Source organism: Brassica oleracea, chromosome C3 (assembly GCF_000695525.1).
Source record: "Brassica oleracea var. oleracea cultivar TO1000 chromosome C3, BOL, whole genome shotgun sequence".
In the NCBI taxonomy this organism is placed as follows: domain Eukaryota; kingdom Viridiplantae; phylum Streptophyta; class Magnoliopsida; order Brassicales; family Brassicaceae; genus Brassica; species Brassica oleracea.
Window position 1 is genome coordinate 34686942 of NC_027750.1, and position 14702 is coordinate 34701643.

Genomic DNA, 14702 nt, shown 5'->3' on the forward strand with positions numbered 1-14702 from the left:
GAAGTCGTCTGGAAGACTTCCTGGAAGTCGTCTAGTGCATTATATTTTAGACGACTAACATGTAAGTCGTCCCAGAAGTCTTCCAGATCTGAAAATCTTGCATATCAAATCTAGATATGAAAAACCTGCGTATCCAAAAACGTTCAAATGATTTAAAAACAGAAAAAATGAGTGGAAGATTAGATAAATCTACCTTTATAGAACACACATAAATACATATCTAAAATTAATAGATCTACCTTTAAATGAGTGGAAGATGAGTATCATCTGATTAAAAACCTGCAAAAAAAGATAGATTACATTTTTGTTGCAGTCATTAGAGAGAAAGAGAGAGAATGTGTAAATTTTTCTTTATATAGGGAGGAGAGGTTGAAGAGTTTTAGAGTGATGAACATTACATTTTTGTTGCACCCATTTAAGAGGATGAGAGATAATGTGTAAATTTTTCTTTATATACGGAGACGAAAAATCCAATTAGGTTAAATATTTTTTGTTCAGACGACTTCCTAGACGGCTTACTTGTAAGTCACCCAGAAGACTTTAATATTTTTAGCGGGAAAATAAAATAGAAGACTTCCTAGAGTTTAAATTATTTAAGCGGGAAAATTATTTTTTAAAAAATTTTAGGCGGAAATATTTGGACGACTTACATGTAAGTCGTCTGGTTTAAATTATTCACCAAATCACTTACAAATTAGTCGAGACGACTGAAATGTAAGTCGTCTAGACCCTAAACATAACCCCTAAACTTAATTAACTAACTAAACACTTCATAAAATCAAATTAAACTTCAAAAGTGTTTACTATACACAAAAATAAACATGTATAGATAAAAAATTAATTTTTCAAAAAAACATTCAAGTTTTCCAAAATCTAACCCTAAGTATACATACAATACTACAACATATGTTGTCAAATCCTAGACCAAAGAATATCATGATTCACTACTTTCACTCATCTAAGTTGAAAACAATTCAATTTTATTATATCTTAATTTATATCACTTAAAACTATTTATAATTACATGATTTTAATTTTTCGCTTATCAAAATATTTTTTTTTTAAATTTAAAAAATATTTTTAAGATCAGCTACACCAGAAGACTTACTTTGAAGTCGTCCAGACGACTTCCAACATCTCTGACGACTTACTAGGGCTATATTCGTAAAAATGACTTCTTTTTTTTGTTTGGTCACAAGGAGCTGGGTTGTAATTTCAGAAGGCTTTTAAGTTAGTTTTGCATTGAGTATAGGTTTGGGGTTAAAATCAAGTTGTGGGTTAGTTTTGACAAATTCTCCTAATAATAAATACTCTCTCCGTAAAATGTCCCTTTTTTATTTTTTTGGTCTAAATGTCCCTTTTTATTTGTTAAAAATGACCCTTTATATATACCATGGTCTTATCCCAGTTCATACACAGCCATTGACAAGCAAGAAACAACTTCTTATACAAGGACAGGTAAGTGATGGAGGATCTCACGTAATAATACCCTTTTATTTAACACTCTCTCGATTCATAATCATGTTAGCACATCCTTCTCATGAATAGATCATGGACCAGCCTCACGCGCTTCTAGTCGCTAGCCCTGGCTTAGGCCACCTCATCCCTATCCTCGAACTAGGCAACCGTCTCTCCTCCGTCCTCAAGATTCACGTCACCATTCTCGCCGTAACCTCCGGTTCCTCCCCGATAGAAACAGAGGCCATACGTGCAGCCGTGGCGAGAGGGACATGTGAAGTTAGGGAACTACCCTCAATTGATATAGACCACTCCCCAGATGCGACGGTACCTACTAAAATCATAGAGATGATGCGAGCAACGAAGACAAAGACGGCGGTTCAAGACGCCGTGAAATCAATGAATCGGAAACCGACGGTCATGATCATAGACATTTTTGGTACCGGGTTGATGTCCATTGCTGATGATATTGGCGTGAACGCTACGTACGTGTACGTCCCTTCCCACGCGTGGTTCTTGGCTGTAGTAGTGTACACGCCGGTATTGGATAGAGTCGTGGAAGGGGAATATACTGATATCAAAGAGCCTATGAAAATACCAGGTTGTAGACCGGTCGGACCGGACGAGCTTTTGGAAACAATGTTAGACCGGTCAAACCCACAGTACCGAGAGTGTATGCGGTGTTGCGAGGAGATACCTATGAGCCTTTAGGGAGGATGGAGAATTGAGCCGGGTTATGAAAGCACCGGTTTATGGTATTGGGCCTATTGTTAGGTCTAGTGGGCCTACTGAAAAGGCCGATAACATACTTGAGTGGTTGGACAAGCAACCGGATAAGTCAGTGGTGTTTGTGTGTTTAGGAAGTGGTGGTACACTGTCCTTAGAGCAAACTATGGAACTCGCTTACGGTTTAGATTTAAGTGGTCAAAGGTTTCTATGGGTTCTGCGTAGGCCCACTTCTTACCTTGGGGCGAGCTCGAGTGATGATGGTCAGGTAAGTGCCGGTCTACCAGAAGGTTTCTTGGACGGCACGCGTGGTGTTGGTCTTGTTGTCACGCAATGGGCACCGCAAGTTGAGATTTTGAGCCATGGATCGATCGGTGGGTTCTTGTCTCATTGTGGGTGGAGCTATTAGATATAGAAAGTATATAATTCTCTAACGTTCATATTCTTCTCATTATGTTTATTGAAACGTAAACACAAAGATCCAAGAATTCCTCAACAAGTACTCACTTGTTATTAATATCTCAAACTCACAACTTTCTCAAGTCATGTTACAACTCTATATATAGTCAAGACAAACTCCTAAACTCATTAGGTAATCGACATATAGATAATTCCTAAACTCATTAAGATAACAACAACATTTAGATAACTCTTATCCTAATCTCATAGGATAACTTTTCTCCTAAGTTATCTCAAGCTTATGTCAACAATCTCCCCCTTAAGCTTGAGATCATCTTTAGACACATTTTGTACTCCAATCATGTCTCTCATCTCCTTGAAACTGATCCTCCCAAGTGCCTTAGTTAGGATATCAGCCTTTTGCTCCTTCCCTGCAACATGTTCAACGACCACAAGCCCATCTTCCACGCATTCCCTTATGAAATGAAACCGTCTGTGTATGTGTTTGCTTCGCCCGTGAAACACTGGGTTCTTAGTCAAAGCAATCGTCGATTTGTTGTCAATACGAATGACTACCTTCTTCTTCTCACCCTCTGTAATTTCTTCAAGAAGCTCGTGTAACCACAACGCCTGTTTTGCAGTCTCAGTGGCTGCCATGAACTCGGCCTCACAAGATGAAAGTGCAACTATCTCCTGCTTCTGTGAACACCAGGTTATTGGACAGCCATTGAGATAGAAGATATGTCCTGTAGTGCTCTTCCCATCATCCGGATCTACATTGTAACTCGCATCGCTATAACCCACAAGTTCCTGCATTCCATCGTTTCTGTAGAAGAGACCAAGAGAGCAAGTTCCCTTTAAATATCTCAAGACTTGCTTGAGTGCAGCTCCATGTGAGGTCTTTGGCTCATGCATATAACGACTTAAAACTCCAACACTCTGTGCTAGATCCGGTCTCGTATGAATTAGATAACAAAGACAGCCAATGTTCCTTCTAAACACCTTCTCGTTGATCGCCTCTTCAGACACCGCTTTTGATAACTTGAGACCAGCTTCCATCGGAATATGAACAGCATTGCAGTCAGCCATACCTGTCTCCTCTAGAATCCTTGCTGCATATCGCTCCTGTTTCAAGACCACTCCTCCTTTTACTTGAAGAACTTCAATCCCAAGGTAATAGTTAAGCCTCCCGAGATCACTCATCTCAAATTTCATAGCCATCTCTCGTTTGAACTCGCCTATATCTGCTAAACTAGACCCTGTAATTAGCAAATCGTCAACATATACTGCTACAAGAAGCAGTGAGTTAGATGTTCTTCTACGAAACAGAGAAGGTTCCTTAGACGACTTGACAAAGTTAAGCTCTTTAAGAATCTGATTGAGTTTAATGTTCCACGCCCTAGGGGCTTGCTTCAGACAGTACAGAGCCTTGTGTAATCTGTAGACTTTGCTCTCACTTCCTTTCACTTTAAATCCTTCAGGTTGAGACACAAACACTTCCTCTTGTAGCTCGCCATGGAGGAAGGCTGTTTTTACATCAAGATGATGTATCTCCCAGCTATTAGAAGCTGCTAAGGCAATGATCACTCGAACTGTTTCCATCCTAGCCACAGGAGCAAATACCTCCTCAAAGTCCACACCGTAACGTTGTACATAGCCTTTTGCAACTAGCCTAGCTTTGTACTTATTTATGCTCCCATCTGCATTGTGTTTCACTTTGAAGATCCACTTCAATCCAATGGCCTTGCACCCATCTGGGAGAGCAACGAGAGTCCAGGTATGATTCTTCTTTATCGATGTGATTTCCTCTTCACAAGCATCTCTCCACACCTTCTCTGTTCTGGCCTCATTCCAGTCCCACGGTTCCTCATTAATCAGAAACAAAATCCTTTCTGCTTCCTCCTGTCCATCAGACAGTAATACATAGTCATCTAAGTACTTAGGCTTGGTACTTTCTCTTACCGATCTTCTCAACATCGGATGTTCCTCTGTTTCTCCTTGCATCTCTGCATCACTATCTTCTTCATCTTCTTCACTAGAACTCTGGTTATCTCTTTTCTCATCAGAAACTCTCTCAGTTCCTTCTCGTGATTGTGTCTCTGGTAGTGTAATCATTGTCTCTTTGCCACTTGAATTCCACTTCCATACTCTGTTTTCATCAAAAACAACATCTCGGCTTACCACTATTTTCCGGTTAATCGGATCATAAAGACGATATGCCTTTGATCCTGGCTCGACTCCTAGATGTACCATTGTTCGTGACCTATCATCCAACTTTCTTAGATATGGAGCCTCACTTCTTGCAAAACACACGCAGCCAAAAACTCGCAAGTGCTCAACGTTTGGCTTCTTCTTCTTTAAGCACTCATATGGAGTCATGATCTTCAGCGTACGAGTTGCTACTCTATTGATAACATAAGTTGCATGTCTCACTCCTTCCCCCCACAAATAATTTGGTACCTCCATTGCTTTCATAATGCTTCGTGTCATCTCCATCAGGGTCCGGTTTCGCCTCTCAACAACCCCATTTTGTTGTGGGGAATAAGGTGCAGTGAGATGGCGATGTATCCCTTGATTATCACAGAAGCTATTGAACTCGTTGGATGTGAATTCCCCTCCTCTATCTGTTCTAAAAGTTTTAATTCTTTCTCCAGTTTCCCTCTCAACGAGTTGCTTAAACTTCTGAAACTTAACGAATGCTTCGCTCTTTTCTTCCAATAGAATCGTCCACATATAACGTGTGTGGTCATCAATCAAGACGAAGATGTATCTGTTTCTTCCCGCCGTTGGTGGTGAGATTGGCCCGCAGAGATCACCATGTACAAGTTCAAGTACTTGTGTGGCACGGAAGGAGGTTGCGTTTGGAAAGCTTGATCTGGTTTGCTTCCCTAGGAGACATGAAGCGCACGTATCCTTCTTGACAGTTATGTCAGGCATTCCGGTAACCATTCTTTTGCTCATCATTGATCTCATGTTCTCTAGCCCCACATGTCCAAGTCTCGAATGCCAAAGAGCAGAGTCACTGTCCTTCTTCAAGAGTAAGCACTTAGTATTATCAACTTCCATAACAACCTTATATAATCGATTTCTGGATCTGATAGCCTTCACAAGTAAGTTTCCATCTCGATCATATAGCGTGAGATAATTCTCCTTCATACGTACATCACAACCAGCTTCTGTTGCTTGACCAAGGCTGATGATGTTGCTCCTTAACTCTGGTATAAAATAGACATCGCCTAGGATCTTTTTCTTTCCATCCTTGCTTACGAAAAGAATTGACCCTTTGCCTTTTATGTCAATCCGAGAATCATCCCCGAACCTCACCTTTCCTGTTACCTTCTCATCAATCACAGAGAAATAATCTCGATTTCCAGACATATGATTGCTTGCTCCATTGTCTAAATACCAGATATTATCTTGATCAGTGTGCACATCAAACTTGCTCGGTGTCACCTTCTGCTCATTAAGGTAAACTACCTCATTCATCATTAACTCCTCAGCCTCTCGTGTGCTTTCATCATCGTTCTCATGTGTTTCTTGAAGCTTGAGGAGACGGTCTGGACAATTGTAAGCATAGTGACCAGATTTGTCACAGCGATAGCACACCACTTTTGACGTATCTCGTCCTTGCTTCCAATCTCTCTGATTATTATTCCTTCCCCGTCCCCTTCCTCTGTAATTTGAGAACCGACCTCCTTGTCCTCTTCCTCTACCGCCACCATCTTGGTCTCCTTGTGCATCCATATTAGCATACATAAGCTTCCCTTGCTCCTCATGTTGATCCTCATCTTGAATCCTTTCTTCATAAGCCTTAAGTCTTCCCACAATATCCTCAAAATCAGTGGTATTGAGGTTTAGGACTTGTTCAAGAGCAGCAATAATATGTATGTATTTCTTCTTCGGCAAGCTATGCAGAAATTTCTTCACTAGCTTTGGCTCCTCAATAGTTTCTCCTAAAGCTGAAGACTTGGAAGATATCTCTGTAATTCTTCCTGAGAACTCATCTATAGTCTCTGTTTCTTTCATCTTAAGTCTCTGGAAATCATCCATTAATGTCTGTAGCCTCGCCTCACGAACCCTGTCAGCTCCTATATGCCTCTGTTTGATCGCTTCCCACACTTCCTTTGCACTTTTAAGAGTACCAAACTGCAGCAGCAGAGCCTCCGGTATGGATTGAAACAAGAGTGCTCGAGCCATGTTATTTTTATCTCCATCATCTGTTCCTGGCTCGATTGTTTCCCACACCTTATGCACCTTAAGCATCACGTCCATCCGCATACTCCACACGGTGTAGTTTGTGGCGTTGAGCATCGGACATTGGATTGCCGAAAGACCGCTTCCCTTTGGTTTATTTGTCGTCACAACTATATCCTTGTCTCCCATGTTTCTCTTGGAAGTTCTGTTTAAGCTTTCAATAAAGCTCTGATACCACTTATTGAAACGTAAACACAAAGATCCAAGAATTCCTCAACAAGTACTCACTTGTTATTAATATCTCAAACTCACAACTTTCTCAAGTCATGTTACAACTCTATATATAGTCAAGACAAACTCCTAAACTCATTAGGTAATCGACATATAGATAATTCCTAAACTCATTAAGATAACAACAACATTTAGATAACTCTTATCCTAATCTCATAGGATAACTTTTCTCCTAAGTTATCTCAAGCTTATGTCAACAATGTTGTATATACTAACTTCCTTTCTTGTAACCTAATACTCTGTATATAATGAGAGCCTAGCTCAATCAATAAGATATGCAATTCCATAACCTAATATGGTACCAGAGCCGTAAAGGATTTTTCTTTCCATCGCTTCTTTCTTCTTCTTCTTTAGTCTAACAACGACAACTCTGTTTTCTTCTCTCTGTTTCACCATGTCTGCATCAAGCGAATCTACCTCTTTTTACAACACCAGCGATCCTGCTTCTACTCTTCTCTCTATCAATATGTCAAACATCACCAAGCTGTCTAACCTCAATTACATCATATGGAGCCGACAAATCAAAGCCTTGCTCGAGGGACATGAACTTCAAGGATTCATTGATGAATCTGCTGAGATTCCAATGCCTACGGTAACCATCGATGGACAGACGACACCAAACCCTGCCTTTGCTCCGTGGCGTAGACAAGATCGCCTTCTCTACAGTGCAATCATTGGATCCATCTCATTACCGCTTCAGCCTCTGGTATCCATGGCGACAACCATATGCTTCACATAAGCTAGATCCACGCTCTACACCCTGTGATTTCCTTGGATACTCAACGACACAAAGTGCCTATTTTTGTTTAGATAGAACAACCTCTCGCATTTACACGTCTAGGCATGTAGTGTTTCATGAGTATGTATATCCGTTTGCTTTACCTAACCCTCTAATGTCTGCTTCTAGTGTTGATGATTCAGCAGATGGCACAACCTCATCGACGCCAGCAGTCACAATTATACCGCTACAAAGAGCACCTGCTCCGACTATTGATACACCACCAGTAGTGCCTCCACAAACGAATCCCACAAACCAGACCACTACAGCTTCGCAAGCAGCAGAAACAGTCACTACAACTCCAACCATCATTGAGACGACACAACAACAATCAGCTATACCTTCTTCGTCCTCACCAACAGTTGTAGCGACAACTGAAGACACAGCTGCTCCGACAAGTACAGCTCAACCACCAGCTCCGACTCGACAATCCACTCGTCAACGGAAACCAGTCAACAAGCTTAATCTCTGCACCACAGTTACTCTCTACTTGGATACAATCCCCACGTCTGTGGCAGAAGCTCTCAAAGACCCACGCTGGTAGAAAGCAATGGCTGAGGAAATCAATGCTCAACTTGACAACAGAACGTGGGATCTCGTCTCCTCTGCGGTCGCTCATAACATTGTTGGATGCCGATGGATATTCACCATCAAACGTAATGCATATGGCTCTGTCCAACGCTTCAAAGCCAGACTCGTTGCTAAAGGTTTCAGCCAGCGACCGGGACTCGACTACCATGATACGTTCAGCCCTGTCGTAAAACCAGCAACTATTCGTCTTGTTCTTAGTGTCGCAGTTTCACACAGCTGGACCATGAGACAATTTGATGTTAATCATGCCTTTTTGCAGGGACACCTTACGGATGAAGTCTTCATGATGCAACCTCCAGGATTTGTTGACAAGGATAATCCTACAGCTGTTTGCAAATTACGAAAAGCAGTCTATGGATTAAAACAAGCCCCAAGGGCTTGGTATAATGAGCTTAAAACTTATCTTCTATCTTGTGATTTCAGGTCATTTGCGGATGAAAGTCTGTTTATCTATAACAACAATGGAGTCTTGATGTATATGCTGGTCTACGTCGACGACGTCATCCTAACCGGCAACAACAATGACCAAATAAACAGATTTGTCCAATCCTTTTCTCAACGATTTTCTCTTAAAGATCTTGGCACTTTATCTTACTTTCTTGGCATTGAGGCCACTCATACTCCCACTGGTTTGTTACTTACACAGAAACGCTACATTGCAGATTTTCTTCATAGGACAAACATGACTAATGCCAAGACAGTAGCGACACCAATGTGTTCAACCGAGCAACTCACACTTCAATCTGGACGACCACTTGAAGATCCTAAACAGTTTCGGGCAGTTGTTGGAAGTCTACAATACTTATCCTTGACACGCCCTGACATCTCATTTGCTGTCAACAGAATGTCTCAATACATGCATCAACCTACTGATGAGCATTGGTCAGCAGTCAAGCGAATTTTGCGATACCTATCAAGCACCATATCACACGGTGTTTTCTTTTCTCGTCACAACACACCCACTCTCCATGCATTTACAGACACTGACTGGGCTGGAAACAAAGATGACTACACTTCCACAGGAGCTTATATCGTGTACTTTGGAAGACATCCTATTGCTTGGTCATCAAAGAAGCAAACAGGCATTGCAAGATCCTCCACCGAGGCTGAATATCGATCCATAGCTTCCACAGCAGCAGAGGTGTGTTGGTTGATTTCTCTTCTCACTGAACTTGGTCTACGCAGCTCAGTAAAGCCAACAATATACTGTGATAACATTGGCGCAACTTATCTCGCTGCCAACCCGGTTTTTCACTCTAGGATGAAGCATTTGGCTCTTGACTATCACTTTGTACGGAACCATGTTCAGTCTGGTCATCTTCGTGTTACTCATGTTTCGTCTGCAGATCAGCTTGCTGACGCTCTCACTAAACCCCTTCCGCGCTCACGTTTCAACAACTTATGCATCAAGATCGGATCGGACTCACCAATAGCGGTCCGTCTTGAGGGGGCGTATTAGATATAGAAAGTATATAATTCTCTAACGTTCATATTCTTCTCATTATGTTGTATATACTAACTTCCTTTCTTGTAACCTAATACTCTGTATATAATCAGAGCCTAGCTCAATCAATAAGATATGCAATTCCATAACCTAATAGGAGCTCCGTGTTAGAGAGCTTGACGAAAGGAGTTCCAATCGTGGCTTGGCCTCTTTATGACGAAAGGAGTTCCAATCGGAGCAATGGATGAATGCCACGTTACTAACGGAGGACATCGGTGTGGCCGTTCGTACGTCGGAGTTACATCAAAGAGAGTGATTGGCCGGGAAGAAGTAGCGACTTTTGTGAGAAAGATTATGGTGGAAGAGGATGAAGAAGGACAGAAGGTAAGGGCTAAAGCTGAGGAGGTGAGGGCTAGCTCCGAGCGAGCTAGGGCTCAAGGTGGGTCTTCTTATCGTTCTCACTTCGAATGGGCAAAACAATGTCGCCTGGTGTCGTGATTCGAAAATGATATGTTCTTATTGCGATTGTCTATTATTATAAGTTGTTTACAATTTTGTGTTGTTGCTTTTTTCGTTGTTGTTTTTATTTATTTGGAGTATTGTTTTTGTTCGGAAGTTGTTTTTTCAGTCCAACGTAATTTTTATATTTCAATAGTTTTTCATATTTGCATCTTACTGTGAAAAGCGAAACAAAAATTATTGAAAATTTTTGCATGTGTAAACACTTTTAGAAATGGTATTTTATACGTACTAACACGTAAGAAAAGAGTAATTTGGTTACTTTGGTTTAAAATATCCAAACTGATCCATAGGAATCAACCGATAACCATTTACTTTCCTGTTCATAAACATCAGAATCAAATCCACCCGGAGCTAGAGAACTGACTCGTACGCGATCCGATCCAGCTTTTTCTAATATCTGAATGAGTCTATTTTTTGCGAGCGTTTTCACTGGTGTTTTTAGTCAACACTAGCATATATTCTAAATCAACAATCGCTAGAGCGTTTTCAGTGGATTAAGTTGGTAGTTTTATTCTTGAACATGGATTTCGTCTTTGTACCGGATATATGTTTTAGATCAAAAGAAATATCAAAGCGATGGCAATCAATCAAGAATTTAAAGCAATGTCATAACGTGCACTAAGTAACAACTTATTATTTGTCAGAAAACTACAATAGTGTTACACATGAACATATTTCCTAATTCTAAACATTGATTTGGAGAATATGGTTCCTATAAATTGTAATTATTGTGACTGATAAGTATATAATAGTGTAGAAAAATAGACTGAAGAGCCAAGGTCCTTGATTAAGAACATGGCTTATGGCCCAATTAATCATTAAACTTTGGTTTTGAATATAAATAAATAAATACATGTCATCTTGCAAAAAGTATAATCTCCAGGTAGTGTTCATGAGGGAGATATTGGTGGAGAATTGGCGAACGAAACGGTAAAGGCATAAGAAGGCAAGAGTCTGTCTTTGAAGAACACATTTGAACTACCACCGTAGTAACAGCAAAGGCAAGGTCCAGGAATGGTCGTGCAGTTCATCATCTCTGCCGTGCTTGGCGATTCAATGGCCCTTGTCGCTCGACTTGTAGGCTCCTCATATCCCGAGGATGATTCCCCCACCAAGGGGTATCTAGGTCTTTCTACTTTGTGTTTTAAATCACTCTTGAATTGGTGATCATCAGATCAGTGAAAGACATATCAGAGTTCAAATATCCGATCAAGTTTCATGTCCATAAGAAAAAAGTTTAATATAAAACCCAAAAACAAGAAAAGAAAAACAAAAAGGAAAAACGAATAGATAAAGTCTATTTTGTGTGAAATTTAAAAAAAAGTTCAAGTGTTGACTCCTTTTGGATGTTATAATATGCAAGCGTGCGACCATCCTCGAGGTTTTTACCAGCAAACGTGATTCTCTGTCGGTTTGGTGGGAGCCCTTCCTTGTCTTGAATCTTTGCCTTCACATTCTCAACAATGTCTGAGCTGTCAACTACTAAGGTAATGGTTTTACCAGAGAGCGTTTTCACAAATATTTGCATTCCATCACCTAAATAACGGAGATGAAGGATTGACTCCTTCCAGATGTTGTAATCCGCCAAGCAACGGCCATCCTCCAGCTGTTGACCGGCAAAGCTCAACATCTGCCTGTGCTTAGGGATTCCCTCTTTATATTGGATCCTGGCTTTGACGTTTTCAATAGTGTCTAAGCTTTTGACCTCACCAAGGGCTATGATCTTGTCCCTAAGAGTCTTTATGAAGATACGCATACTTCCACCCAACTTGAGAACACAGTGGAGAGTTGAGTCTTGTTGGATATTGTAATCAGCCAAGGTGCTGTCATCTTCGATCTGATATCCAGAAAAGAGAAGACACTGCTGGTCGGTAGGAAATCCTTCCTTACGTTGTATCATTGTCTTGATGCTGTCAATGGTGCATGAGCTTTGAACCACAAGGGCTATGGTCTTGCCTGCAAGGAACTTAACAAAGATTTTCATAAATACTCCCAAAACCAAGTGTATAGTTGAATCTTTTTGGATATTGTAATCAGCCACGGTACGGTGATCCTCCATCTGATTTCCAACAAAGATAAGCCTCTGCTTGTCGCTAGGGATTCCTTCCTTAAATTGTATCCTTGATTTGACGTTGCCAATGGTGTCCGAGCTTCGGACGTTAAGAGTTATGGTTATGCCTATAAGAGTCTTTACGTAGATGCGCATAAATCTTGCCGACCCAAGAGCCAAATAGATAATTGAGTCTTTTTGGATATTGTAATCAGCCAAGGTACGGTGATCCTCTATCTGATTTCCGGAAAACGTAAGCGTCTGCTTGTCGCTAGGGATACAAAATTTATATTGTATCTTTGCCTTGACGTTGCCAATGGTGTCTGAGCTTTGGACGTAAAGAGTTATGGTCTTTCCTGTACGAGTCTTTACGAAGATTCGGATAGTTCCGCTCAACCTGAGAACCAAGTGGAGAGTTGAGTCTTTTTGGATATTGTAATCAGCCACGGTACGGTGATCCTCCATCTGATTTCCGACAAAGATAAGTCTCTGCTGGTCGCTAGGGACTCCTTCCTTATCTTCTATCATTGCCTTGACGTTGTCAATGGTGTCTGACCTTTGGACCAAAAGGGTTATGCTCTTGCCTGTAACAAACCTAACAAAGATTTGCATCATCATCTGAAAAAAAAGTATGCAATTCTTGTTAGCACACACAAATCGTACAAAAGTTTCCACCGATCCTTATGTGAATCTTTATCTAAGAAGAAAAACTCTAGTTTAAGGGCATAAAACAATCAACATATGGTTAAAAAAGTTGAAGAAACAACATACCTTTTAAGAATTATGAAAGTCTTGCACAACTGTTAGGGTTTACGTTTATAAGTTTAAAAGAGATGATTTATAATGAAGGGTAGTCTTCTTATATAGTGTTTTAGCCTTAGAGCATCCTTATCAACTGTTAATAAAATATAAATATTAGTTAGATAATGTTTACAATTAAGTATTGGAAAAAATTATGAATTATTTGATAAGGAAGTCAAAAAAGATATTTAAGATTTAGTATACTAAATGAAAATATGTTATTGCGTTGCGTGCCACATAAACTCTTTTATTAACAAGAGTAATAAAATTATTGTTTCAGCAATATTTAGTAATTATACTATTCAAAGCCGGAGATAAATCTCATTCTTTGTGGACGTTATGAAACTCATGTAAACCTGATTTTTCGGCAATTATTGAGCTAATGTCTGCAATTCCATAATGCAAACAATATCCAAATCGAGAATGCCCAACTTTATACGTACTAACCCTTGTTAGAAACTACGCTAGGCGCTAGTCGGGCGGCAATCCTGGGCCTAGCGAGTTACCGAAAAATCGGGGATTAAGCGGGGTATACACGGGGATTAGTTTTTATATGTTTTAAATTATAAATATATGTATACATACCATTACATGTGAATGCTTAATGAATAATCAACATAGCTCAGTGGTTGCTCAAAGTCTTCTATAAATACATAGAGGAGATCCCAGCTCAACTCAAGCAAATGGGCTGTCTTATGGCCCAAACATTTGTCTTCAAAATCCAAAATTTTACTGTTCAAATTGGTCTTTTTGTCCGATTTCTGGACAATTAGGCGGCGATTAGTCGGGTTTTAAGTGATTTATTGCTTATCCGACTTATTGTAACGATTTGGCTAAAACCGCGGCGGTGCACCACCGTCGAACGCCTATGCAGACGCCTAGGCGGCTGAGCGTCCGAGTTTTAGAACAGAGGTACTAACACATAAGAAAAGAGTAGTTACTTTGGTTTAAAATATCCAAACTCCATCAGATACAACAGATAACCAGTTACTATCCTCTTCATAAACATCAGAACCAAAACCTACCCGGCTACCCCGACTCGGGAAGACTGTCTCGTACGTGATCTGGTTTCTTATAATAACCGAATGAAACTGTCACTACAAGAAAACATCGGTATTCTGACGGACATTCCGACGGAAAATGAAATCCTCGGAATATCCCGAGGAATTTCCGAGGAAATTCCGAGGAAACACAAAATTGGGGTTCCTCGGAAAAAACCGATGAATTCCGAGGAAATATTATAGCCGTTGGAGAGCCGTTGGGGGATTTTACAAAATTCCGAGGAAATTCCGACGAACTAGCATTTTCCGTCGGAATTCCGTCGGCATTTCCTCGGTCTGTCGACAGGATTTAAACTATAAATACAAGCCCTCCTCTTCCTCTTCATTCACTTCATATCTTCATCCTCCCTCTTACTCTATTTACACACGAATTTGATTCATAAAAAA

General features: G+C 40.4%; 2 pseudogenes; one reads left to right on the forward strand and one right to left on the reverse strand.

The window, feature by feature from the left end:
• The first annotated feature begins 1438 nt into the window (after positions 1-1438).
• Positions 1439-10379, forward strand: LOC106335171 (annotated as a pseudogene).
• Positions 10380-11715: 1336 nt separating this feature from the next.
• Positions 11716-13267, reverse strand: LOC106335169 (annotated as a pseudogene).
• Positions 13268-14702: the final 1435 nt, after the last annotated feature.